Below are 26367 nucleotides of genomic sequence, written 5' to 3'. Positions count from 1 at the left end.
GTGGTCTGTGGAGTGTGTGTGTTGTGCGTGGTGTCTGATGTATCTGCACTGTGGAGTCGGTATGTGTGGCAAGTTTTGTGTTTTTCTGAGGTCTGTGCACTGTAAATTCTGTGTGTGCGATGTGTGGTGTGTGTCTGTAAGGTGTGTGCACTGTAAAGTTTGTGTGTGTGGTGAGTGGTGTGCATCTGTGAGGTGTGTGCACTGTGCAGTGTGTGTAATGAGTGGTGTGTGCCTGTGTGAAAGCTGTGCACTGTGTAGTGTGTGTGGTGAGTGATGTCAGTGTGAGCTCTGTGAACTGTGGAGTCTGTGTGTGGGGACTGTTATGTGTCTTTGTGAGGGATGGGCAATTTGGAGTGTGTCTATGTGGTGAGTGGTGTGTGTCTGTGAGGTGTGTGTACTGTAAAGTCTGTTTTTGGTGAGTTGTGTGCATCTGTGAGTTGTGCAGTGTGTGTGGTGACAGGTGTGTGTCTAATTTTCGTGTGCATGCTGGAGTGTGTGTGCATTAAGTGATGTTTCTGTATAAGGGGTGTGCACTGTGCAGTGTGGTGAGTGGTGTGTGTCTAAGATGTGTGTAATGAGTGGTGTGTGCCTGTGTGAAAGTTGTGCAAGGTGTAGTGTGTGGTGAGTGGTGTGTGTCTGTCTGAGGTGTGTGCACTGTGGGTTATGTGTTGTGGTGAGTGGTGTGTTTCTGTGTGAGGCGTGTGCACAGTGGAGTCTGGTGAGTGGTGCATGTCTGTGGTGAGTGCACTGTAGTGTGTGGTGAGTGTTTTGGGACAGGTGTGTGCACTGTGGAGTGTGAATGTGGAGTGTGTGTGGTGAGTGGAGTGTGTCTTACTGGTGTGTAAACTACTGTGTGTGGTGTGTCTCTGAGATGCATTCACTATAAACTGTGTAGAGTCATTGTGAGTGCTGTGTGTTTGTGTGAAGTGTGTAATCTGTGGAGTGTGTGTGTAGTGTGTGGTGTCTGTGAGGTGTGTGCACTGTGGAATGTGTGGGGGCAGTGAGTGTTGTCTGTGTGAGGTATGTGCAATGTAGTGTGAGTGGTGAGTAGTGTCTGTGAGAAATGTGCACTGTGGAATCTAAGTGGTGGTGTGTCTAAGATATGTGCACTGTCGAGTCAGTGTGTGTGGTGAGTGTTGTGTCTTTGTGAGGTGTGTGCATGGCGGATTATGTGTGTGATGTGTGATGTGTCTGTGAGGTGTTTGCACTGTGAAGTTTGTGTAGTGAGTGGTGTGCGTCTTTGAGGTGTGTGCACTGTGCAGTGTGTGAATGTAATGAGTGGTGTGTGCCTTTGTGAAACTTGTGCACTGTGTAGTGTGTGTGGTGAGTGGTGTCCGTGTGCAGTGTGTGAACTGTGAAGTGTATGTGTGTTGAGTGTTGTGTCTGTGAGGGGTGTGCAATTTGGAATGTGTGTATGGTGAGTGGTGTGTGTCTGGGAAGTGTGCATACTTTAAAGTGTGTTTTTGGTTAGTGGTGTGCATCTGTGAGATGTGTGTTTGTAATGAGTGGTGTGTGCCTGTGTGAAAGTTGTGCACTGTGTAGTGTGTGTGGTGAGTGGTGTGTGAAGTTTGTGCACTGTGGAGTCTTTGTGAGTGGTGTGTATTTTGGTGTGCGTGAAGTGGGTGGTGTAAGGTTTCTTTCAGTGTGAGGTGTGTGTGCTGTGGAGTGTTTGTGGTGTGTGGTGTCTGATGTGTGCAGTGTGGATTGTGTGTGGCGTGTGTGTGGTGAGGGATGTGTCTTTGAGAAATGTGTATTGTGGAGTGTGTGTGAAAGGTGTGTCATACATGGTTCTTGTGTGAGGTGTGTGCAATGTGCTGTGTGTGTGGTTAGTGGTGTGTGTGTGAAGTCTGTTCACTGTGGAGTGTTTGTGCTGAGTGGTGTGTCTTTGAGAGGTGTGTGTACTGTAAAGTGTGTGTCACGAATCATATGTGTTTGTGTGAGGTTTGTGCATGGGGATTGTGTGTTGAGTTGCCCATGTCTGAAGTGTGCACACTATGCAGTTTGCATGTTGTGAGTGGTGTGTGGCTGTGAGAGATGTGTGCACTGTGGGTTGTGTAGTGAGTTGTGTCTGCGTGAGAGATGTGCACTGTGGAGTGGGTGTGCAGTGAGTTGTATTTGTCTGTGGTAGGTGTGTGCCCTCTGGTGTGCATGTGTGGTAGTGGTGTGTGTGAGCACTGTGTATTGTAGACAGTGTGAAGTGTGTGGTGGAAAGTGTGTTTCTGTGTAAGTTGTGTGCACTGTAGAGTGTGTTGTGTGGTGTGTATGTGTACTGTGGACTGCGTGGTGCATGGCATGTGTTTGTGTGAGATGCATGCACTGTGAAATGTGTGTGTAACATGTGTGTGTCAGTGTGAGGTGTGTGAACTGTGGAATGTGAGTGTTGTCTTTGTGAGGGGTGTGAAATTTGGTGTGTGGTGAGTGGTGCGTTTCTGTGAGGTGTGTGCACTGTAAAGTATGTTTTTGGTGAGTGATGTGTGTGGGGTGTGTGCACTGTGGAGTGTTTGTGGGAAGTATGTGTGGTGCTTGGCATGTCTGAGAAGTGTGCACTGTGGAGTGTGTCTGTGTGAGGGGTGTATTGTGGGTTGTGGTTGTGAAGTGTGGGTGGTGCATGGTTTCTATGTGAGGTGTGTGTGCTGTGGTGTGTCTGAGTGGTGTGTGCACTGTGGAGTGTGTTTGTGGAGTCTGGTGAGTGGAATGTGTCTGTGAAAGGTGTGTGCACTTTGTAGAATGTGTGGTGTGTGGTGCCTGAGTTGTGTTCATTGTGGAATGTGTGAATTGTGTTGTGTGGTGTGTCTGTGTAAGGTTTGCACACTATTGAGAATGTGTGTGGTGATTGGGGTGTGTCTGTTGAGGTGTGTACACTGTGGTGTGTGTGTTTAGAGTCTGTGTGGTACGTGGTGTGTGTCTGTGTGGTGTGTGCACTGTGGAGTGTGTGGTGCATGTTTTTGTGTGAGGTGTGTGCACTGTGGAGTGTGTGTATGGTGCGTGGTGTGTGTCTGTGAGGTGTGTAAACTGGACTGTGTGGTTAGTGGTGTGTCTGAGAGGTGTGTGCACTATGGAGTGTGTGTGCCTGCATGAGGTTTGTAAACTGCAGTGTGTGTGGTGAGTGGTGTGTCTATTAGGTATGTGCACTATGGAGTGTGTGTGGGGATTGTGTGTGGTGTGTGTCTGAGAAGTGTGCACTGTGGTGTGTGAGAAGCATGTATTGTGGAGTGTGTGTGGTGTGTGGTTTCTGTGTGGGAAGTGTGTGATGTAGAGTGTGTGTGTGTGGTTAGTGTGTCTCCATGGTATGTGCACTGTGGAGTGTGTGTGGTGAGTGCAGTGTGTCTTTGAAAGGTGTGTTCACTGCATAGTGTGTACTGTGTATCTGAGTTGTGTTCACTGTGGAGTTTGTTTGCAGTGTGTGTTGCGTGTTGTCTGTGGGTGTGTGCACTGTGGAGTGTGTGTGCATTGAGTGGTGTGTGTCTTTTAGAGGTGTGTGCACCATGGAGTGTGTGTGTGTGTGTTGAGTGGTGTGTTTCTGTATGAAGTGTGTAAACTGCAGTTTGTGTGTGGTGAGTGGTGTGTGTCTGTGAGGTGTATGCACTATGGAGTGTTTGTGGAAACTGTGTGGTGCTTGGTGTGTGTCTGTGTGACAAGTGTGCACTGTGGAGGGTGTCTTTGTGTGGGGTGGAGTGTGGTTGTGAAGTGTGGGTGGTATGTGGTGAGGTTCTGTGGGAGGTGTGTGTGCTGTGTGTGCTGAGGAGAATTTTGTGAACCCAGGAAGCAGTGGTTGCAGTGAGTCAAGATCATACTACTACACTCCAGCTGGGGTGACAGAGCAACTCTAAGGAAAATAAAATTAAGAAAACATCATCTGAATGCTTGAGCACAACGAAATCTACAGAGTAACAAAACAAAATAACAGTTGCAAATTTTCTCATCAGGTGCTTCATGGAGCATGTGTCCTCATAAGTAAAGGGGTAACTTGGCAAAATACAGATCTTTTGAAGCATAGTACAAATATCTTTAATGGGATCCTTTAATATTACATTGTATTCAAGGCCATGTCCTGCTAAACATCTATAAATACAATCATATATTCCCTCATGTGCTTTAAAAGTCTCAGACCTAAGACCAAGACATGGATACTATTTTCTTCCATCTACCACAGGAAGAAGGGAAGAGATAAAAGAGAGAGATAACCAGGTATTGTGGTTCATACCTGTAATCCAAGCAGTTTGGGAGGCCAAGGCAAGTGGATCACTTGGGTCCAGGAGTTTGAAACCAGACTGTGCAACAAAGTGAAACACTGTCTCTACTAAAAATACAAAAATTAGCTGAGAGTGGTGGCATGTGAAGGTAGTCCCAACTTCACGAGACTGACATAGAAGGATCATGAGGGTCTGGGAGTTCGAGGCTGCAGTGACCCATGATCACACCACTGCATTCCTGCCTGGGTGACACAGTGAGATCTTGCCTCAAAAAAAGAAATGCTGGTGTAAATGTAGAAAGTGGAACACACATACATTACTTGTGGGAACATAAAATGGTTGAACCACTTTGGGTGTTTCTTTTCTTGTCATTTTCATTATATTTAATTAATTAATTAATTTATTTATTTATTTTGAGATGGAGTTGTGCTCTTGTTACCCAGGCTGTAGTACAATGGCACAATCTCGGCTCACCACAACCTCCGCCTCCTGGATTCAAGCAATTCTCCTGCCTTAGCCTCCCAAGTAGCTGAGATTACAGGCACGTGCCACCATGCCCAGCTAATTTTTTGTATTTATAATAGAGATGGGGTTTCACCATGTTGACCAGGATGGTCTCAATCTCTTGACCTCGTGATCCACCTGCCTCAGCCTCCCAACATGCTGGGATTACAGGCTTGAGCCACTGTGCCTGGCGTCATTTTATTTTTATAAATAAAGACAGGGTCTTACTATCTTGCCCAGACCGGTCTCTTTTAACTCATAGGCTCATGTGATCCTCACACCTCAGCCTCTCATGTAGCTGGGATTACATATGAGAGTCACCACACCTGATTGGTATAACCATTTTACAAAATAGTTTCTCAAAAGCCTAAATGTACAGTATCATTGAATGCAACAATTTCTCTCCTAGGCATATATCCCAGAGAAATAAAAATATATGTCCACACAAAAACTTGTACATGAATCTTCAGAGCAGTATTATTCATAATGGCCAATACATAAAAACAACCCAAATGTTCATCAACAGATGAACAGATAAATATAATGTAGTGTGACTCTACCATGGAGTATATTGTTCAGCCATAAAAGGAAAGAAATACTGACACACGCTATGACATGAAGGAACTCTGTAAACATTGTGCTAGGAGCAAAAAAAAAAAAAAAGCCAGCCACCAAAGATTCCCATATATTGCAGAATTCTATTTATATAAAAGGTCCAGATCATGCAACTCTATAGTGACAGAAAATAGGTCAGCCATTGCCTATGGAAGCACAGGGGTATAGGGGGAGTAGGAACTAATGGAAAAGAAATGTAGATTTCTCTATAGGGTAATGAAAGCTTCTAAAATTGATTGTGGTGACAGATGCACAGCTCCATGAATACTCTAAAGACCACTGAATTGCATACTTTGATGAATCAATTGTAAGGTATGTTAACTATATTTCAATAAAGTTGTTATTTAAAATAAATAAGGGGCTGGGCACAGGTAGCTTGTACCTGCATATAATCCCAGAATTTTTGGAGGCTGAGGCAGGAGGACCACTTGAGGCCAGGAGTTAAAGACCATCCTGGGTGACACTGCATGATCCCATGTCTACAACAAAAAATTAAAAATTAGATTTGTGTGGTGTGGACATCTGTAGTCCCAGCTACTTGGGAGGCTGAGGTGGGAGCATTACTTGAGTTTGAAACTATAGCAAGCCATGATCACACCTCTGCACTGCAGCCTGAGTGATGGAGCAAGAGAAAAGGAAAGAAAAGAATGCAAGTTTATAAGACTTTGTGAGGAACCAAGTTTGAGGAGAAACAGAAGAACAAAAGAGCACTGGATGTTAATCGTGGCTGGCTGGTGAGGTGCAGCTGCTAACTGGCTTCTGAAAAATTTGTTAGTACAATTACAGCTCTGGGGATCAGTCACGCAGTCAAATGATGAACGTTAAATCCATTAAAAATGCTCATCTTTCTTTACAGGCCTTCTAGTGAAAAATTCCTAAGGGCCTAAATAGCAAGTGGTCTAAAATGGTAGCAGCTGTTTATTAAAGAAATAACATCAAAAACAAAAACTTAATGGTTTTCTTTGATGGAACTTACAATATTTTGCTTTTACTTTCTCATTGATCTTCAATGAGACAGTAACTGAATATGCCATCCTTGCTTTCTTCCCCAAAAATGCTCAATAGCGTTACATTGTATTTTTCTTAGTATTAAGCCCCCAACGACAGGGTTCTTGTCAGACCAAATTTAGCACATCTAATGCTAATACTAAATAAATATTTGTTCAATCTAAATATTAATCTAATCTAAATATCAATCTAAATATTAATTGCAAAATAAAGAAGTCATGATGAGATGGGAACAAAAGGCCCATCTTTATCAAATTAATCTCTTCTTAATTTGTTTCTGCAGATTATCTTACCTTTTAATAAAAATTTAATTCAGTTTCCCACTTGACTGATGTTTTCCAGCCTTGGAATTCCATATCATGAGGGACTTCTGAAAGGAATGTTTTCCGGTAGTCCTTCCACATACAAATCATTTGAATGTGCTTCAAAGTTTTCATCTTAAAAAAGATCTTCAAAGATTTTAAAAGATAAAACTTTTAAAAATACTTTTAGGAAGACAGAGAAAGAAAATTATTCTAGAAGATAAAGAATACAAACTAAGTAGTATTTTTTTTTTTGAGATGGAGTCTTGCTCTGCCACCCAGGCAGGAGTACAGTGGCATGATCTCAGCTCACTGCAACCTCCACCTCCCAGGTTCTAGCAATTCTCCTGCCTTGGCCTCCCAAGTAGCTAAGATTATTGGCACCTGCCATCATGCCTGGCTAATTTTTGTATTTTTTAGTAGAGATTGGGTTTCACCATTTGGGGCAGGATGGTCTCAAACTCCCGATCTCAGGTGGTTTGCCCATCTCAGCCTCCCAAAGTGCTGGGATTACAGGCATGAGCCATTGCACACAGCCTGTAAATACTATTTGGAAGCAGCCTTTTACTACTCCCTGCTGGTGACCTTTAATACCCCTCCTCCATTGCTGCTGCACACTGGCACATTTCAGGCTACACTTTCATCTGCACTGCAACTACAAGATCAATATTCTTTACCCCTTCAACCTTGTAAGCATGCTATTTTAAAATAAATAACTTTCCACAAAGAATTCGTGGAATATAAAATAACAATAGTAAGCAGAGGCTGGTTTAGATTAAAAGAGGCATAATAACCAAAGTTAGCACAAGAAGATTGTTTGGATCCAGGTATAAAGCAATGAGCTGACACCAAAAAATCATTGTTAATTTTGTCAGATGTGAGGAGATAGTGTCTGTTTGGGGATGTGCACTGAACAGGTAAAATGACGTGAAGACTGGGATTTGCTTTACAATATTCCTGCAAAGGGAGGAAAAGAAATAGAACAAAATGTAGGACAATCTTAATGATCACAGGAATTGAGAAATGGGTACTTTAGTGTTCATCGTACTATTTTCTCTACTTCTGAATAGGTATAAAAACTGTAATTTAAGAATGTAAAAAAAGAAAATAAAATGGCCAGACATCATGACTCATTCATTCCTGTAATCCCAACTCTGAAAAGCCAAGGCAGGGGGATCACTTGGGTCAAGAGTTCGAGACTAGCCTGGCCAACATGGTGAAACCCTGTCTCTACAAAAAAAAAAAAAAAAAGCTGGGTGTGGTGGCAGGCACCTGTAGTCCCAGCTACTCAGGAGGCTGAGGCAAGAGAATCAGTTGAACCTGGGAGACAGAGGCTGCAGTGAGCTACTTCACTCCAGCCTGAACAACAGTGAGAATCTGCCTTAAGAAAAAAAAGTAAAAATGAATTTACTAATCCTTGCTCTGAAGCCACATCCAAACAGAACTCTAAAGAAAAACATTCAAGCAATTTACATGGTGCTATTTATATACAGATCTCCCATGCACCTCTGAATGTAACATTTAAATATTTTGCAACATTATAACTGGGAGTGGCTCAAACCTGGGCATGGTGGCACATGGCTGTAGCCCTAGATACTACTCAGGAGACTGAGACAGGAGGATAACTTGAGCCCCGGAGTTCTAACCCAGCCCAGAAAACATAATACAACCCTGTTTCTTTAAAAAGAAAAGTCAGGGAGCTGTCAGGGAGCTCACTGAGAAATTATTTTGGTGCTATCAACAACTGCTATCAAAACGCTACTACAAAATCCAAAATGATATCTATTGCCAGACCTTTCTCATTACTTCTGAACTCATGTACCGAACTGCCTCCCCCACCTCCACAACTCAACTTGAATGTCAACTTGAAATTAATTAATTAATTAATTAATTTCTTTGTCATTATATTGGCTTTTCTCTAACATGTAAAGACTTGTCTTAAATTCTTACTTTATGTTATTAGCATCGAATTTGAAGGGATCTAGTGTAGGAGCTCTTTGACATAAGGAACACCTGTTTTTGAGAATTCACACAAAGTGAAATAGTTACCATAGCTGCAAAAAGAAATATGCCCATAAATGAATAACAGTAAAAGATTAGAAGCTTTCAGTCATACTAGAGACTGATGTTAAATCAAATTATTCTCTTAATTCAACAAGAAAATATATAAACCTAATTCTGATAAATTACCTATAAAATAAAAAAGAACAATTTGTTGGAGTTGAAAGTGAAAACTGGAAGATTTAGGAAGACGTGAGACCAACTGCATAATGTGCTCATCACGAATCACCAAGGCTGTCCCAATCACACCCTCTGCCTCATTACCTTCTTTATTCCACTTAATTCTTTCCCAAACCATAACCCCCTTCTTTCATAGTAAATATCTCCTACTTACTACACAATTCCCCACCAGATTAAATGCTCCATAATGCATGGGGCAGGGCACTGTCTTCCACAACTGCCCAGTTTCCAACACCTGACTCACAGGTACCAAATGACTTCAGGATTATGAGGTTGGAAGTAGTGATTATTTCCTCAATACTAACAGTGGTTCACAGCAATGAAAATCCTAAGGTTTCCTTTCCCCTTTTGGGGACCATACAGAAAGCAGCAATACTGTCAGAGGCATTTGAATAAGAGCAACTCCATCTAAAATAGGAGCTGGGTAAAATGAGGCTGAGACCTACTGAGTTGCATTCTCAGATAGTTAAGGCATTCTAAGTCACAGGCTGAGGAAGGAATTCAGCACAAGATACAGTTCATAAAGACCTTGCTGATAAAATGAGTTGCAGTAAAGCGGCCAGCCAAAACCAAGATGGTGATGAGAGTGGCCTCTGGTCGTCCTCACTGCTACTACACTCCCACCAACACCATGACAGTTTACAAATGCTATGACAACATCTCAAAAGGGGAAGAATAAAAATAATCCATTCCTGGCTGGGCACAGTGGCTCACACCTGTAATCCCAGCACTCTGGGAGGGCTCAGGATGAAGCTGCTGGCTAGCACTCTCTAGTGTAGAAAGGATGAAGGGAGCCTTGAGAGGCTAAAAATGAGACAGAGAGGAGCCAAGGAAGAGTCCACAAGATTTAAACATTTTTATAAAAATGGGGGGAGGGCAGAGAACAATAACCTAGAATTCTGCTGAGAAGCAGAATAAAAATGGGGTAGAGAGCAACTTTGGGTGGCAAAAGATGTTGAATGAAAAATGTAAACTAAGTATTTTGAAGTGCTGATGAAGTATTTAAGGAACAAGATAGAAAAGACAGGTTGGCTGAGGTTCTACCTTCAAATGCTCAGTGGTGGCTACTGCCAAAGCTCTCTCAGTTACTACAGAGTGGCACCCAGGCACAGGTAAAGTCCAAATAAAAGAGGCTTCCCAATGGTGTTAACCCTCCTGCAAAAACCTTTGACTCTCCAGGAAAATTTACTCAGTAAAAAGCATATATGGTTCCATTACCTGACTCCCTCCTCTTACATAGGATTAAAATGTCCATAATCCATGCATATTAAAAACTGTAGGATGGCTAAGAATGGTAGCTCACATCTGCAATCCCAGCAATTTGGGACATTGAGGCAGCTGAACCACCTGAGGTCAAGAGTTCGAGAGCAGCCTGACCAACACGGCAAAGCCCTGTCTCTACTGAAAATATAAAATTAGCCAAGTGTGGTGGTCATGCCTAAAAATCTCAGCTAGTATGGAGGCTGAGGCAGGAGAATCACTTGAAACTGGGAGGCAGAGGTTGCAGTGAACTGAGATCCCACCATTGCACTCCAGCCTGGGTGACAGAATAAGACTCCATATAAATTTTTTTAAAAAAGTAAGAGAGTCCAAATGTAGTGGCTCATTCCTGCAATCCCAACATGTTGGGAGGAGGGGGAATCAACTCAGGTCAAAAGTTTTAGGCTAGCCTGGCCAAAATTATGAAACCCCATCTCTACTAAAAATAAAAATATTAGCCAGGCAGGGTGGCAGTTGGCTACAATTTCAGCTATTTGAAAGGCTGAGGCAAGACAAATGCTTGATCCTGGGAGGTGAAGGTTGCAGTGAGCCAAGATAGTGCCACTCTGCACTCCAGCCTGAGCAACACTGAAACTCCATCACCAAAAAAAAAAAACAGTAAGAGAAAGTTTTAGCTGAGTTCTACTCATTGTATTTACTTTCCTAAGATAAAAAACATTATGAAAAACATTACCATCAAGTGTGGTGGCTCACATCTGTAATGCCAGCACCTTGGGAGGCCAAAATGTGGAAATCACAGAATGAGGAGTTCAAGACAAGCCTGGCCAACGTGGTAAAATCCATCTCTACTAGAAAAATACAAAAGTTAGCCATACACGGTGGTGTGTGCCTGTAATCTCAGCTACTAGGGAGAGTGAGGCAAGAAAATTACTTGAATCTGGGAGGCAGAGGTTGCAGAGAGCCACTGTACTCCAGCCTGGGTGACAGAGCAAGACTCCATATAAAGAAAACCAAATAAAACAAAACAAAAGACATCACTCAGTAATATACTTTAAAGGAGGAAAAAAAGGTTTACCAAATTTTTTTGCAGAAAAGCTGATTCACTGTCTTTCTTAATTTGGTGATTCTGGCACACCATTCTTCCTTTGCTGTCAAAATCACAAAAATACAAATTTTCTCAATATAATGGGTTTACTAACTTAGGTTGTTAAATATTTTTATTATTATTTTTTTAAGACAGGGTTTCACCATGTAGATCAGGCTGGCCTTGAACTCCTGACCTCAGGTGATCCGCCTACCTTGGCCTTCAAAGTGCTTGATTACAGGCGTCAGCCACCATGCCCGGCCTAAATATTATTATTATTATTATAAAATAGGCAGTATTTTTTTGTTCTTGTGACTAAAATTATTTCTAGGATTCCAGAATGTACTTATTACTGAAACAATGCTAACACTGAACAAAAAAAGGAAGAACCAGACATTCATTACAGCTCTAAAACAAGCATAGCTACCAGGCCAGGCAGCAACATAGCAGAAACTTCTGTTCCCTCCCCCACTTTCCACTATCCCCTCCATGTCCCCATCTCCTCCAAAAATACAAAACTTAGCCAGACATGGTGGCAGGCACCTGTAGTCCCAGCTACTCAGGAGGCTGAGGTAGAAGAATCACTTGAACCCAGGACACAAATGTTGCAGCAAATAAAGACTGCAGCCAGCCTGTGCAAAAGAGCAAGACTCCATCTTAAAAAGAAAAAAAAAAAAACAAACAACCAAAAACAAGTTTAAGAGGAAACCCAAATCAAAAATCCCAACCCTTTTTTCCCAATCATTGGAACACCAGGAAGGTGTAATAGTTTGGCAGCATACCTGTAATAGGCTGATAGTGACCCTCCAAGATGCTCATAACCTAATACCAGAAACTGGTGAACATGACCTCATATGGTAAAAGGGGCTTTGCAGATATAACGAAGTTAAGGACTTTTGGCCAGGAAGATTATTCTGGCTTGTCACAGTGGGGTTGATATATTCACCCAGATCCTTATCAGAGCAGAGCAGGTGATGGAGAGAGATGAAAAGTGTAGTGATGGAAGCAGAAACCTCGAGTCATTCAAGAAAAGCAGCACAAGCTGAGTAGTGCAGGAAGCCTCCAGGGCCAGGAAACTCATTCTCCTACAGAGCCTGGGAAGGTACCTGCCCTGCTCCCACCTTGAGTCAGTGGGACTCACTTTAGAATTGTGGCCTTCAGAACTGTAAGGGAATACATCTGTGTTGCTTTTTTTTTTTAGACAGAGTTCCACTCTTTTTACCCAGGCTGGAGTGCTATGGCATGATCTTGGCTCACTGCAACCTCCACCTTCCAGGTTGAAGCAATTCTCCTGCCTCAGCCCCCTGAGTAGCTGGTATTACAGGCATGCACTACAACACCAAGCTATTTTTGTATTTTTAGTAGAGATGGAGTTTCTCCATGTTGGTCAGGCTGGTCTTGAACTCCCGACCTCAGGTGATCTGCTCACCTCAGCCTCCCAAAATGTTGGATTACAGGTGTGAGCCACTATACTCAGCTATGTCTATGTTGTTTTAAGCCCTAAGTGTGTGGTAATTTGTTGCAGCAGAAACAGGAAACTAGTATCATAGTGAAGCCTCACAACCCAGCTGAAGGGGCTGGGTGCAGTGGTTCATGCCTGTAATCCCAGCATTTTGGGAGTTCAAAGTTGGCAGATCACTTGAGGTTGGAAGTTCGAGACCAGCCTGGTCAACATGGGGAAACCCTGTCTCTGCAAAAAAAACTGGCTGGTGTGGTGGCACATGCCTGTAATCTCAGTTACATAGGAGGCTAAGACGTGGGAACTGTTTGAACCTGAAGAGGGGGAGGCGGAGGTTGTAGTGAGCCAAGATTGTGCCACTGCACTCCAGCCTAGGTGAGAGAGCCAGACTCCATCTCAAAACAAACAAAAAACCCCACCTGAAGAGAGTTTTCCATTCGGTCAGCAGTCCCCCACCCAAGCCCCAGAAATAGACCTTTATTCTTTATGGTTTTATTTTCTTTTGGAGATGGAGTCTCACTCTGTTGCCCAAGCTAGAGTGCACTGGCATGATCTTGGTTCACTGCAAACTCTGCCTGCCTGGATCAAGCCATTCTCCTGTCTCAGCCTCCCGAGTAGCTGGGATTCAAGGCAAGTGCCATCACACCTGGCTAATTTTTGTGTTTTTAGGTTTTGCCATGTTGTGCAGGCTCTACTCAAACTACTGGCCTCAAGTGATCCACCTGTCTCAGCTTCTTAAAGTGCTGGGATTACAGGTGTGAGCTATGGCACTCAGCACTCACCAAGGCCTTTGAACATCATGCTTTTCCAGGTGATCAGTCCTTGTCTGGCCTGGCTCTGCCACACTCTCCACCACAAGAAGTTGGAATCCTTAGCTACTCTTCAGAATAGGAGGGTGTGTACTTTAATCCCAGCTCGGTATGGTTCAGATCTACATTTAACTCATGGAACCTGGCTGCTTCCCAAGCCCTGGAGAAAAAAAGGGTCTCTCTGTGGGTATGATACAGAATGAGCCAAGATCGTGCCACTGCACTCCAGCCTGGGCTACAACAGCGAGACTCCATCTCAAGAAACCAAAAACAAAATGAAACCAAAAAAACAGACTCCATCTAAAAGAAAAACAAAAACAAACGTGGCATGGCAAAGAAAATAATTACTGTGTTAAAGACAGTTTCATAGAAAATAGAAGACAATACAATAAGCTGTCTTTTTACATTAGTGTAATTCTTATTCTTATTTTACAGCTAAAAAAATGAGCTCAGGGCAAGTGTGGTGGCTCACACCTGTAATCACAGCATTTTGAGAGGCTAAGGCAGGTGGATCATGAGGTCAAGAGATCAAGACAATCCCTGCCAAAATGATGAAACCCCATCTCTACTAAAAATACAAAAATTAACTGGATGTGGTGGCACATGCTTGTAGTCCAAGTTACTCAGGAGGCTGAGGCAGGAGAATCACTTGAACCCAAGAGGTGGAGGTTGCAGTGATCCAAGATGAAACCACCGCAAAAGAGTAAGACCCCATCTCTAAAAAATTAAAAAATAAATAACAGAGAAACAGGCTCAGAGAATGTTATTTGATTGGACCATGTTGCATCTCTGGACAGTGAAGCTAAGATCAGACTTTATGTGTAACTCCCCTAGCCTACCATGGTGCCTCTCATAAAAGGAAGACATATAAATTTGGCCTAATATACAAGGATGCTGGAACAGTCAATTCTACATACAGTACTTCCATGTTCATCAAGGGAAACCTTAAGGGAAGGTGAAAATGCTTCCAGAAGGGACTGGACACCAGTGCCCTTATTTGTTGCCTTTGGGCTCTTCCTCCAAAGGTAACAGTGACCTGAAATTATTGACTGTTCCAATCAATGGGAGGAAATGGTACCAAGGTCACCAACATCAGGCAAATTCACTTGAGGACCTATCTGTGTGCTTTGACAGACAAAAACTGCTTTAGTAAAGGATACTGTATTTCAGAAAAAATAATCACATTAACAGCTAATAACACAGTAAAATGCTGTTGTGTTGAATGCTTCTTTAGAAAAATATGCTCAAATGTAGAAAATAAATTGTGATAGAAAACTATGTATCAATTATCTAGTTAGCTATCTAGAGACATGGTCTCATTCTTTTGCTCAGGATGGAGAGCTGTGGGATGATCCTACTCACTACAGACCTGCTCCTGGCCTCAGGTGATCCTCCTGCCTCAGCATCCTAAGTGGTGGGGGACACAATTGAAAACATTTACACCTGCCTTTTTTATTTGTTTGTTTTGTAGAGTCAGGGTTTCACTACATTGCCCAGGCTGGTCTCAAACTCTGGAGTCTCACTGTCAAACAGGCTAGGGTTCAGTGATGTGATCTCCACTAACTGCAACTCCTGCCTCCTCAGTTTAAGCAATTCTCCTGTCTCAGCCTCCAGAGTAGCTGGGACTACAGGCATGTGCCACCACATACGGCTAATTTTTGTAGAAACTGGGTTTCATCACGTTGGCTACACTGATCTCAAACTCCTGACCTCAGGTGATCCACATGCCTTGGCCTCCTGAAGTGCTGGAATTACAGGTTTGAGCTAGCAAGCCAAGCCACGGACTTTGTTATTAAATAGCCTAACCCAAGTGGGGCGCCGTGGCTCACAGCTTTAATCTTAATAACTCGGAAGACCAAGGTGAGAAGATGGCTTGTACTCAGGAGTTTGAGACTGGTCTGGGCACAATGGGAGCATTCCCCCAGTCTCTACAAAAAAATACAAAATATTAGGTCAGGCATGTACTGTGCCTGACTAATTTTTGTATCTTTTGTAGAGATGGGGTTTTGTCATGTTGCTCAGGCTGGTCTCACACTTCTGATTCCAAGCCATCCTCCTGCCTCGGCCTCCCAAAGTGTTGGGATTACAGGGCCCAGGCAGCCTCAATTTTTCTTTAAGCAGTCCCCCATTGTCACAGGCTTGGACAGTTTTCTTTTTTATTTTTTTAGACAGGGTTTACCTCAGTCTCGCAGGCTGGAGTGCTGTGGTAGAATCATAGCTCATTGCAGCCTTGAACCTGGGGGATCAAGTAGCAGAAAGGTTGAGGTGGGACTACAGAAATGGGGTCACACCACTTTGCCAGGCTGCTCTTGAACTCCTGGCCTGAAGAAAACTTCCCACCTCCCCAATGTTCAGACACACTTTTTCTATTTTTAACCCACATAAAAACTGTGCTGGGTCGGAGTTTGTTACCTACCCTTCTCCAGCCAGCAGCACACAGGACGCAGCAGGAGATGGAGGTTAGAAGACTCTGCTCTGCGGTGAAGACAACCCAGCTCCTAGGCAACACACCTCCGCGTGAAGTCGCAGAAGGTCCACCTCTGTGACGTCGCCACAGGCCTGTCTCTGTGCGCACCATGGTGACGTCACCAGAGGCCCGTCTTTGTGCCAGAGGTGCATCGCTGTGATGTCGCTGGAGGCGTGCCGTCATGACGTTTTCAGAGGCCGGCCCCTCACGCGGAGCCAATCGGAAGTAGAGGCGGTGCTGCTGGTTCTTCTAGGAGCACGCATGCCCAGGCTGGTGATGGAAGCCACTGCAGAGCCGGCACTTCGGCATAGACAGGCTCCCGCCTGGCTGTAATCACCTATAAGCTCCAAAGAGGAGTTTTAAGATTTCTCAGTCTGCAGGGCCAGAAGCGGCAGGGACCCGACGAAGTGAGAAGGTGCTGCACACCAACGTCCCGGTGCCTGGTGGGCACGAGTGCAAGGTCACGCAGAAGCTCCTCAATCGACAGTGAAGGGCTACCAGTGCCACTGCTACCCCAGGCATATATTCTCCTTGCCTCAGCCTAGGTACGTGCGACCCCTAATAGCTTTTCCAGCCAGGGACCCCAGGAGCATCCTTCACCACTGCTCATCCTGGTTAGTGCAGGGTAGGGCAGGACAGGGCAATTCGAGGCAGTTCAGGGCAAGGCAGGGCAGGACAGAGCATGGCAGAACAATTCGAGAAAGGGCAGGTCAGGGCAATTCCAGACAAGGCAATTTGAGGCAGGCAAAGAGAAAACAAGGCAAGGCAAGGCAATTTCAGGCAAGGCAATTTGAGGCAGGAGAAGGCAAGGCAAGGCAGGGCAATTCCAGGCAAGGCAATTTGAGGCAGGCAAAGGTAAAATAAGGCAAGGCAAGGCAATTCCAGGCAGGTGAAGGCAAGGCAAGGCAGGGCAATTCCAGGCAAGGCAAGCCAAAACAAGGAAGGGAAATTCCGAGCAAGGCAAGCCAAGGCAAGGAAGGGCAATTCCAGGCAAGGCAAGCCAAGGCAAGGAAGGGCAATTCCAGGCAAGGCAAGGCAGGGAAATTTCAGGCAAAGTAAGGGAAGACAAGGCAATTCCATGCAAGCCAATTCCAGAGAAGGCAAGGCAGGGCAATTCCAGGCAAGGCAAGGCAATTCTAGGTAAGGCAAGACAAATCAATTTCAGGGAAGGCAAGACCAAGTTAGGGAAGGCAAGACCAAGTTAGGCAAGGCAATTCTAGGCAAGGCAAGGCAATTCCACGGAAGGCAAGACCAGGCTAGGCAAGGCAATTCCAGGTAAGGGAAGGGAAGGCCAGGCCATGCAAGGCAATTTCAGGGAAGGGAAGGCAAGGTCAGGCCATGCAAGGCAATTCCAGTGAAGAGAAGGCAAGGCTAGGTCAGGCCATGCAAGGCAATTCCAGTGAAGAGAAGACAAGGCCAGGTCAGGCAAGGCAATTGCAGAAAAGGGAAGGCAAGGCCAGACCAGAAAATTTCAGGAAAAAGAAGGCCAGGCCAGGCAATTAAAGGCAAGGGAAGACCAGGCCAGACCAGGCAATTCCAGAAAAGGGAAGCTAGGCTGGGGACGCCCTCAAGGCTCTTTTCAGAAGCCCCCTTTTTTGTGACAGCACCCCATGATTGCCCCTTCCTCACTTGGAGCTTGGGGTTGCTATGCTTTTAAGGAGCCCTGATGTCACTCCATTTGGGGAAGGATGGACCTTTTACACTGTGTCTCCCTGTTAGGCTTGGAGCCCTTTGAGGCCTGGCACACAGAAGGTATTCAACCACGTTGAAAGTGAGCAACCTTGGGCCAAGTGTTATGTGGTATTCCCTGCTTTCACCCTCACAGCCCTTTGTGACATGGGGCCTTTTATTTTTACCCCCATTTTATAGATGAAAACACTGAGGCCCAGCATGTTTGCATTACTTCCCCAGGTCACAGGGCCTATAAGAGGAAGGTAGGAATCAAATCCTCTCCCTTCCCTGGTATCCATTACTACACCATGAATACAAGTCCCTTATCAGACACATGGTTCACAAATGTTTTCTCCTGTGTTGTGTCTTTTTACTTTCTTGATGGTGCTCTTAGAAGTTCAGAAGATTTTTTTGTTTTTGTCTTTTGAAATGGAGTCTCACTCTGTCACCCAGGCTGGAGTGCAATGGCAAAATCTCAGCTCACTGCAACCTCCACCTCCCAGGTTCAAACAATTTCCCTGCCTCAACCTCCTGAGTAGCTGGGATTCCAGGTGCCCACCACCATGCTCTGCTAATTTTTATATTTTTTGTAGAGACAGAATTTCACCACGTTGGCCAGGTGGGTCTCAAACTCTTGACCTCCAGTGATTCACCTGCTCCCAAAGCACTGGGATTGCAGCCGTGGGCCACCACACCCAGCCAGAAGTTCAAATGTTTTTAATTTTGGTAAAGTCCAATTTATCTGTTTTTTATTCATCATTTTATTTTGTTACTTTTGCTTTTCGTGTGGTATCTCAGAAGGTTTTGCTTAACCCAAGTTCATGAAGATTTACTGTTATGTTTTCTTCTGAGAGTTTTATAGTTTCAGGTCTTACATTTAGGCCTATGAGTCATTTGGAGTTAATATTTGTGTACTGTGTGGGGAAGGAGTCCCATTTCTTTATTTTTTATTTTAATTTTATTTTATTGACAGAGCCTCACTCTGTCGCCTAGGCTGGAATACAGTGTGGTGTGATCATAGCTCATTGCAAACTCTAACTCCTGGGTTCAAATGATCCTTCTGCCTTAGCTGGGACTACATGTGTGCACCATCATGCTGGCATTTCCTCTCTGTCTTTCCCTTCCCTTCCTTTTCCTTCCTTTCCCTTCCCTTCCATTCCCTTCTCTTCTCTTCTCTTCTCTTCTCTTCTCTTTTCTCTTCTCTTCTCTTCTCTTCTCTTCTCTTCTCTTCTCTTCTCTTCTCTTCTCTTCTCTTCTCTTCTCCTCTCCTCTCCTCTTCTCTTCTCTTCTCTTCTCTCTCTCTTTTCTTTCTTTTTCCTCTCTCTCTCTGTTCCTTCCTTTCTTTCTTTCTTCTTTCCTTTCATTCATTCATTCATTCATTCAACAGGGCCCTGTTATGTTGCCTGGGCTGGCCTTGAATTCCTGGACTCAAGCAATCCTCCTATCTTGGCTCCCCCAAGTGCTGGGATTACAGACATGAGGCACCATGCTTGGCCTCTACTCTTTTCTTTTGCTCAGATATAGCCAATTGTCCCCACTTCATTGCTTGAAGAGGCTTTTCCTTCCCCACTTAGGGCTCACTTTTGAGGGCAGGAGGGAGGCGAGCTTACAGTATGCCTTCCCTCACAAGTCTCATTACTCAACTCTCAGAGGTCCCAGAGAGGCCATAGCAAGCTTCCAGCTAGAGCCACCCGCAGCCCTGGATTTTCCATCTCAGGGTGACTCTCTCTGGGAACGGGGAGACATACAGAGGGGAATCAGAGGAATATAGGTGGCCACAGCCTGTGAGGGAGGGGAGGCACCCCAAGGAAGATGACCCAGGCCGTGTGCAACTTTCCATGGAGATGCCAGGGCTGCTGGAGCTGACCTCTGCCTTCAGAGGAAATTTTGCCAGTCTAAGGGCTCTAAAAGGAACACTGGGAAGGGGTTCTGCCAAGTGTTTGGATAGAGGCAACAGGACACTCCGAGTCAGCAAGATTCTCCCAAGGCCAACTCCTTCAGCTCTCTCCATGCCCATCGGACCGTGACTACTCAGTCCCCAGGAGGGCTTCCCTGTGCCAACAGAGGCCTTCCTGTGGCCATCTCCCAGGACTCCTGTGTTCCTGCCTCGGGGTCTTGGCACCTCCTGCAGTCTGGGGTGCTCTCCTGAGTCCTGCCAGTGCTTCCTCTGCTTCCTTCAAGGGCCGCCCAGAACCCCACCCCATTTCTCTCAGGCTGCTCTGGAGTGGGACATTGGGACATTGCCTGCTCTCACCTGAAGAATTCTGTGACAGCAGAGCCCTGAGACCATTAAGGCCAGAGGTTTGCACACTGTTCCTCAGGGGTCTCTAAAGGGCCAAGGGGCAGGACTTTGGATCCTTTCAGCCACCACCTTCCAGACCCATTTCACATAGGGAACTTCCACCAAAGACTTTGTTTATACAGAGGGTCCCATGATATGAGAAACTTGAAAACTGACTGATGTAATCAAATTCCACCATGTTACAGCTGAGTGAATGGAGGCCCAGAGAGAAAGGCCTTGTCTAAGCCCCTGGCATAGAGCTGAACTAGAACATGGCTCCCCAATCCTTCTGTTCCCCCAGATCCTGTCCCTGTGTCCAAGTGCTTCATGGCCCCCTCCCATCTGCTGTTGTTGGAGCCCAGTTAGGCTGAGTGCTCAGATGAAAATAGGATGAGTGCCCCAACCCTGCTGCCTCGCCTGTCTCCCCATGGTTAAGCTCGGCTGCCCTGGTTCTCCTGCCTATCTGCAGCCAAGCTAATATAACCCTGCAGTTCCAATAGACTGTTAGTTCTCACTGAGCCCTCCAGCTGCTTTAGTTTCCAGTGGGTTTTGCAAGTAGGGGAAAAGGCAAATGCCTATCACTCTGCCTTTGGAAGGTGACAATGAATAGAAACTCCTTTATCTCTGAAGTCCTTTTCATTCTTGAAATTCCCTGATCTAGCCCCAGATCTGCCTGCAGGGATTTGATGGCCTCCCCCACCACGTGTGGATTTGCTGACATCCTGGGGCTTGTGTCATGCAGAAGCACCAGGTTCCTGGGGGAGGTGAGGACACCTGAATGAGAGGCATGAAAGACCGGGGTCCCCGCCCTGGTGAAGGGGGTGGGTAGCTCTTCTGGTGCCTCAGAGGGAGCAGAGGGTGGGGTCTGGGTTCAGAGAGGGACCTGAACTTGTCATAGAATGGGTGTGCATGTGTGTGTGAGTGCTTATGCGTGAACACTTTTTGGTGAAGGGGCTGGCAGCTCCGAGCTTGTGTGTTCCCTCCGGTAATGGGTCTTCTCTGAAGCAGAGAGACATCAAATGGGTCCACAGAAGGGAGTAGTGGCACCTGAGGGAGTCCAGTGTCTAAAATGAAATACAGATGAGGCTCAGCATTCTGGTAAATTGGTAGCTGGGGCTGGGGGCGGTGCTGGCTGGAGGCCCTGGCACTTGTCTAAACTGATAGTGGCCATTCTCTGTGACTCTTACTCCCTCATCTCTGGTCTTCCCTCTTGTGTGAGCTTATCACTGCAACTCCAGGATGGAGGTTGGGGGGTGAGTGAAGAGATAGGTTGGGGTGAGGTACAGTGGGGGGCTTGGAGAGAGCTGGTTTTCTAGAGAACTCTCAGATGAGTTCTCTTCTGGGGTAGGGTGGGGCAAGGGATATCCTGAGTGTCATACTGGGGCAGCTGCTTTCGGGGACAGGGACAGTACCTGCCCTATTCTCCTGAACCCCAGTGCCCAGAAGAAATCCTAACATGCAGGTTTAACTAGTATTGCTAACGTGATGAATGAGGAACCTCAGAATCTTGTCCCTTCAAAATCTTGTTCTTTGCCAGGTGTCAACTAGTACCATGGTCTGAACTAATCTATTCATTGACCAATATATATTGAGCACCTACTATGTGCTAGACCAAGTCCCTGTGGTCAAGAAGCTCAAAGTCAGTGCTGAAGGCTTGCAGCTCTCAGGGAACACTTCAGAGGCAATTTCTTGATGGTGGGCATGTTGGAAGCATGTAGGTAGCAGAGGAGAAGATCGCTGGATTGGGAAAGAAGAGAGACTTCCGAATTACAGCCTCCCATGGATCTGAGCCAGACAAGGCAGGCAGATTGGGAAGTGGAGACTCCAAGGACTCATTCCAATTTGCCCTGGGAGTTGGTGGTAGGGCTGGCAGCAAGACTGTTGATTGAGAGGGGAAGAAATACCTTTGCACTGTTTTCTGGTTGCTGTGGACAGCCCGGGCTGGGAGGAATAAAGCTTATTTCTCTTGCACCCACTCCCCCAACTCTGTTACTTGCTGCAGCCCTGGGTGGGCTGGGGTTGTGTGATGCAAATGTCCAAGTGGAGATACTGACACTGCAGAGAAGAAGGGAGATGGAGCCCACCGAGTGTCCTTATCACACTGAAGAGTGTCTGGCGGACATAAAGGATCCATCTGGGAGCATCCCCAGCCTGTACCTTCCCCTGCTTGCTAAAAAGGGCTCTGGCATTGCCTATTCAGTTCTATCAGACCTCAGAGCCCCCACCGAGCTCCAGGGAGAGCCCTACTGCTGAGATGAGATTTCCCACACAGCTCCAGGGAGAGCCCTACTGCTGAGATGAGACCACCCACGCAGCTCCAGGGAGAGCCCTACTGCTGAGATGAGACTGGCTCTTTGGCATTCTGGGATACAGAATTGGCAGGAGAGGTGGAGGAATGGGAAAATAGAGGGCTGAGGTGAAGCCAGGGCTTGGTGGAAGCTGCAGGGTTGGAGGAAGGAGTTACTAGAGGACTCTGCAAAGTGAGAGGGAGGAGGGTGGGTGAGAACAAGGCAATTGGGAAGTTTCTCCAACTATGTGTCCCCTTCCAAAGGTTTGAGAGCTGCAGTGGAAGACTTTGAAATAATTTTCATTAGCTTTTTGGTGGCTGGACTATGTGTCTTTTTTTTGACACTGACTGTGAGGACCGAGGTTTCAGTCCGGTTATGTGTCCTAAGAATAAAGACAAAGCTAACGGGTACTGAATGTTATGCACTAGGTACGAACAGAAATTATGAAACACCCCACATTTCACATAGCAACACTCTTCTGTCTTTTTCTTCTTTATATGGTAAGTTCTGACCTCCTCAGACTCCCTTTTTCCCCCTCACTGCTGACTAATAGAATTTCAATATTTGGTCTTAAAACTATGGGTCCTTAATAACTGATGGAGAAAGAAATTTCAGCAAGAGAAGATACTAAAAAACATCTCTGCTTTCCCTGAAGCTGCAGAAAAACACATTCTAGGCTGCATCAAAAAAAAATCCATCCTTGTAAATATTATTTCTAACAAGAGTTTTAGAGACTTCAGAATAGTTGCAATGCTTGATGGTAAATACCTTTCACTTCTTAAAAAACTCCATGATTCTGTTTGTCTTACTTAATAATTGATTACTCTGGCAATAGTGTTTAAAAGGACATTCCTGTTTTCTGAAAGATATTCATACTTGTGAGTACTCTTTGTAAAACCAGAGGGGGTGGGTACCACCTTCTCTCTGCAGGAATGAGGTGGAAAAAAAGCCCAGGTCTCTGTTAGAATTCTTATTTAAACAAAGAGTTTGAGAACTTTTGTCTCATTTGAATTAACACAAGCGAAGTGTTGAGTACTTTACCTGGGTTATCTTATTAATCCTAACAACCTCACATGGCAGGCTCTATTTTTATCTTTCTTACAGATAGGACAATGAGACAACATGAGTCTGGCAAAAGTGCTGAAGAACATGCAGCTGGCAGGTGGCAAAGCTGGGAGTTTGAGCCAGGCGGTCTGACAGGGACCCTCTTGCCCACAGTGCTGTTCCACCTGGGTGAGGGGAGCTTCATTTTTTCCTGTGGGTTGATCTGGGAAAAGGAGGATGGAGAAACAGGGCCCTTCTGGAGAATCTAAGCATTAAGAAAGGAGGAGAGAAAGACTTCAGAGGAAGGGCAGCTTTGGAGCACCTGGAAGGAAGGTATGGCCCAAAAAGGAGGAGCAGAATTGAGAGTATTCCTGGGTCAGTGTCCAGGAGACTGTGGTGTAACAGGGAGTGGAGAAGACCCCAGGGAGAGGTTCCTGGAATGACTGGGGTGCATCTGACAGGCAAAAGGCATGGGGACCTTAAGGCCAGTGCCATGGACATGGCACAGATCAGCTCAGGGGTCACCACTTACCAGGAAGCCTAGGTGATGAGTGGACCCTGGGCTTGGGCAGCATGGAGATCTGGCTTAGAGGAGCAGCCAACTCACTGGATGAAAAAAGAAGAGGATATATGCAGAAGAGCCCAATAAATGCTTTAATGCTCTGCCAAGCCATCTGGGAAAGAGAGGCTCCATACCCAGAACATACCTACTTCTACATTGTCTGGATGGCACAAGTACTCCTCCTAGTAATGAAAGTTGGTACACTGAAAAACAGCGGACATGATTCTAGGTTCTTCAGGTGTAAGACCCAGTGCCTGTTTGCCTAGTGTGCTTCCCCATCTTCTTTCTGATTCTATATGAAACTATCCTTTACACACACACACACACACACACACACACACACACACACTCCAAGTTATCTTCTGCTACATAACATGTTACCAAAAACTATGTGGCTTAAAACAACCAATCTGTCATGCCCACAATTTCTGTGGCTCAGAAATTGGGAAAAGGCACAGCTGGGACAGCTTGTCTTTGCTTACATGACTGAGTCTTCATTCAGGAAGTCTCAGTCTTGGGGCAAGAATCATCTTGAAGCAACTTCATTCACATGCCTGGTGGCTGATGTTGGTTGTCAGCTTGAATCTCAAATGGGGCTGTCAGTCAGGATATCTGCATTCAGCCTCTCTATGTGGCCTGGGCTTCCTCACAACATAGAAGCCTTGATCATCTTAAATGGGAGCACAGATCTTCAGAGGTGAGTATTTCAAAAAGTAAAAAGTGAAAGCTGCAAGTTTCTGAGGCTGGGCCTAGAAAAGAGGAGAATGTTACTTTTGCCATATTCTGTTGGTTGAGGAAGCCTCAAAGATCCACCCAGTTTCGAGGGGAAAGGACATAAACTCAACTATGAGATGGGAGGAGTGTGTAAAGCAGGTTCTTTTTGCACTGGTTACCAACTTGTCTGAGTCTGGAGAGACAGAACACCCACACACACCACAAGGTATATGAAACAGATTTAGTATTTACAGACAGAAGACTGGGATCCATTGTGACCTGGTCCCCCAAAGCTCAAGAAAGCTGCCCAAGGCAGATGAGCCTCAACTGCACATGCCCTACCTACACCACAGCTGAGTCACTCAGAATGGCAGCCCACCCTGGGTTATTATGAATATCAGGACCATGAGACTCACCATGCTAAGGCTTGGAAGGGCATCTTGCTTCCTGGGAAGAGAGAAACCAAACTGCTAGGGCAGCTAGGGTTAAATATGTGACCCAAGCAGAGCCATTTGAATTTTTTCTGATGTTGGTCTATGGATTAGGGAGAGGAGTCTTCCAAGAGGATACATGTCTGGGCCTGCTGGGGACCCTCTCTGGTCAGCTAGGGCAAGCCTGCCTTAGGCATGATTCCAGACAAACACATGCAGAGCTGGGAGTTAGAGAGAGACAGGCAGGGGCTGACCACATTGCTTGAGCCTCTGGGTAGTGTCATGCCCCTAATTCAGTCCTTCCCAGGATTTTCATGTTTCTGGCATAACTGAGAGAGTTCTCACCAATAGACCAGGGGATGGGGATGATTAGACCAGGAAGGTAGCGAAAGAACCAAGATTTGGAGTCCCAAGACTCATTCTGTGGGGGAGAAATTTCCTCCAGAGGGAAAGCAGAATATCTCCAGGGAAGAAATAGTGAGAGATGCTTTGGTGAGTTCCCACCTTCATGAAGTCTGTCACTCCTATCTTTTCCTCTCCTCCCTATCTTATTTGCAAAATAATCCAAGAATCATGGAGATAATGTCAGAGTTGGGTAATTAAGGGTATCTGCTTTTCATTCCTGTGATACTGAGCAAGCCACTGAATCTCAGTGTTCTCATATAGAATATGGAGATTGGGGAGTTTGAGGATTGAATGAGGTGATGAATGTGAATCTCTGATAGCAGCACTGTGGACACAGTGAACTCATGAGGACTGGAAACTGTTCCATGAGCTCCTTGGGTGGTCAAGACTCCTCTAACATTAGCACAAAGATTGAGGCATCAGCATCTCCAAAACAACTTCAACTCTGCCCAGGCTTTTCTCAGTGCTGCCTGTGGAACAATTGGAAGTGATGAGAGGCGGTCTTGCAGATTGATATGTATGGGCGAATGGCAATTTCCTTAACAATCAGGCACACACAGCAGGACAGATTCCTCCAAGGCCCAGGAGCTGCAAAGGGAACACCTAGTAAACCAGGACTGGTGGATAAAGCCCAGAGTGTCCTCCCCACCTTCCTCATGTTAATGAGCTGACAGATTCCAATCACAAGCCCAGTGGAAGGACCTGAATGGTGAAGTTTGACAGTGGTCTTAAAACCAAAATAGCAATACATACAGAGAGTGTGCAAGGTGCACGGGCATCTTCATAGCCCCACACACCTTCTGACAATGGCCAGAGTTTGCAGGAGAGGAACAGGAGAAGGCTGGGAGGAAGGGAAAGGAATATCTGGGGAGTGAAATGAGGAAGGCCTGCAGAATGAGCTGTCGTCAGTTCCCTTTGGGACAGGAAGGGTTTACTTTGTTGCGTTCTAATGGTATCTCTGCTCCCACTAGCTCAGGCAGTTTGTAGATTTGTGAATAGTCCTATGTGACCTTCAGGTCTCATCCTGAAAAATGGGCACAACAATACAGGCTTTCCATACTTACTGGC

At 45.5% G+C, this 26367-nt stretch overlaps 1 long non-coding RNA gene across 2 annotated transcripts in view; it reads right to left on the bottom strand.

The window, feature by feature from the left end:
• LOC118152155 (uncharacterized) overlaps positions 1-15929 on the bottom strand; it is a 42330-nt gene extending 26401 nt beyond the window's left edge. Inside the window, exons 1-5 of one of the 2 annotated variants that reach the window (XR_004740534.3) lie at positions 15853-15929; positions 15616-15672; positions 11160-11232; positions 8573-8635; positions 6614-6769 (exon numbers count right to left, since the gene is read on the bottom strand). This is a non-coding gene — a long non-coding RNA (uncharacterized LOC118152155). The remainder of the gene's footprint in view (positions 1-6613; positions 6770-8572; positions 8636-11159; positions 11233-15615; positions 15673-15852) is intronic. The other variant, XR_004740533.3, reaches the window with a different exon arrangement.
• Between the last annotated feature and the right edge of the window lie 10438 nt (positions 15930-26367).

This window comes from Callithrix jacchus, chromosome 3 (genome assembly GCF_049354715.1).
Source record: "Callithrix jacchus isolate 240 chromosome 3, calJac240_pri, whole genome shotgun sequence".
Lineage (NCBI taxonomy): Eukaryota > Metazoa > Chordata > Mammalia > Primates > Cebidae > Callithrix > Callithrix jacchus.
This window is presented reverse-complemented; position numbering and strand designations above follow the sequence as displayed.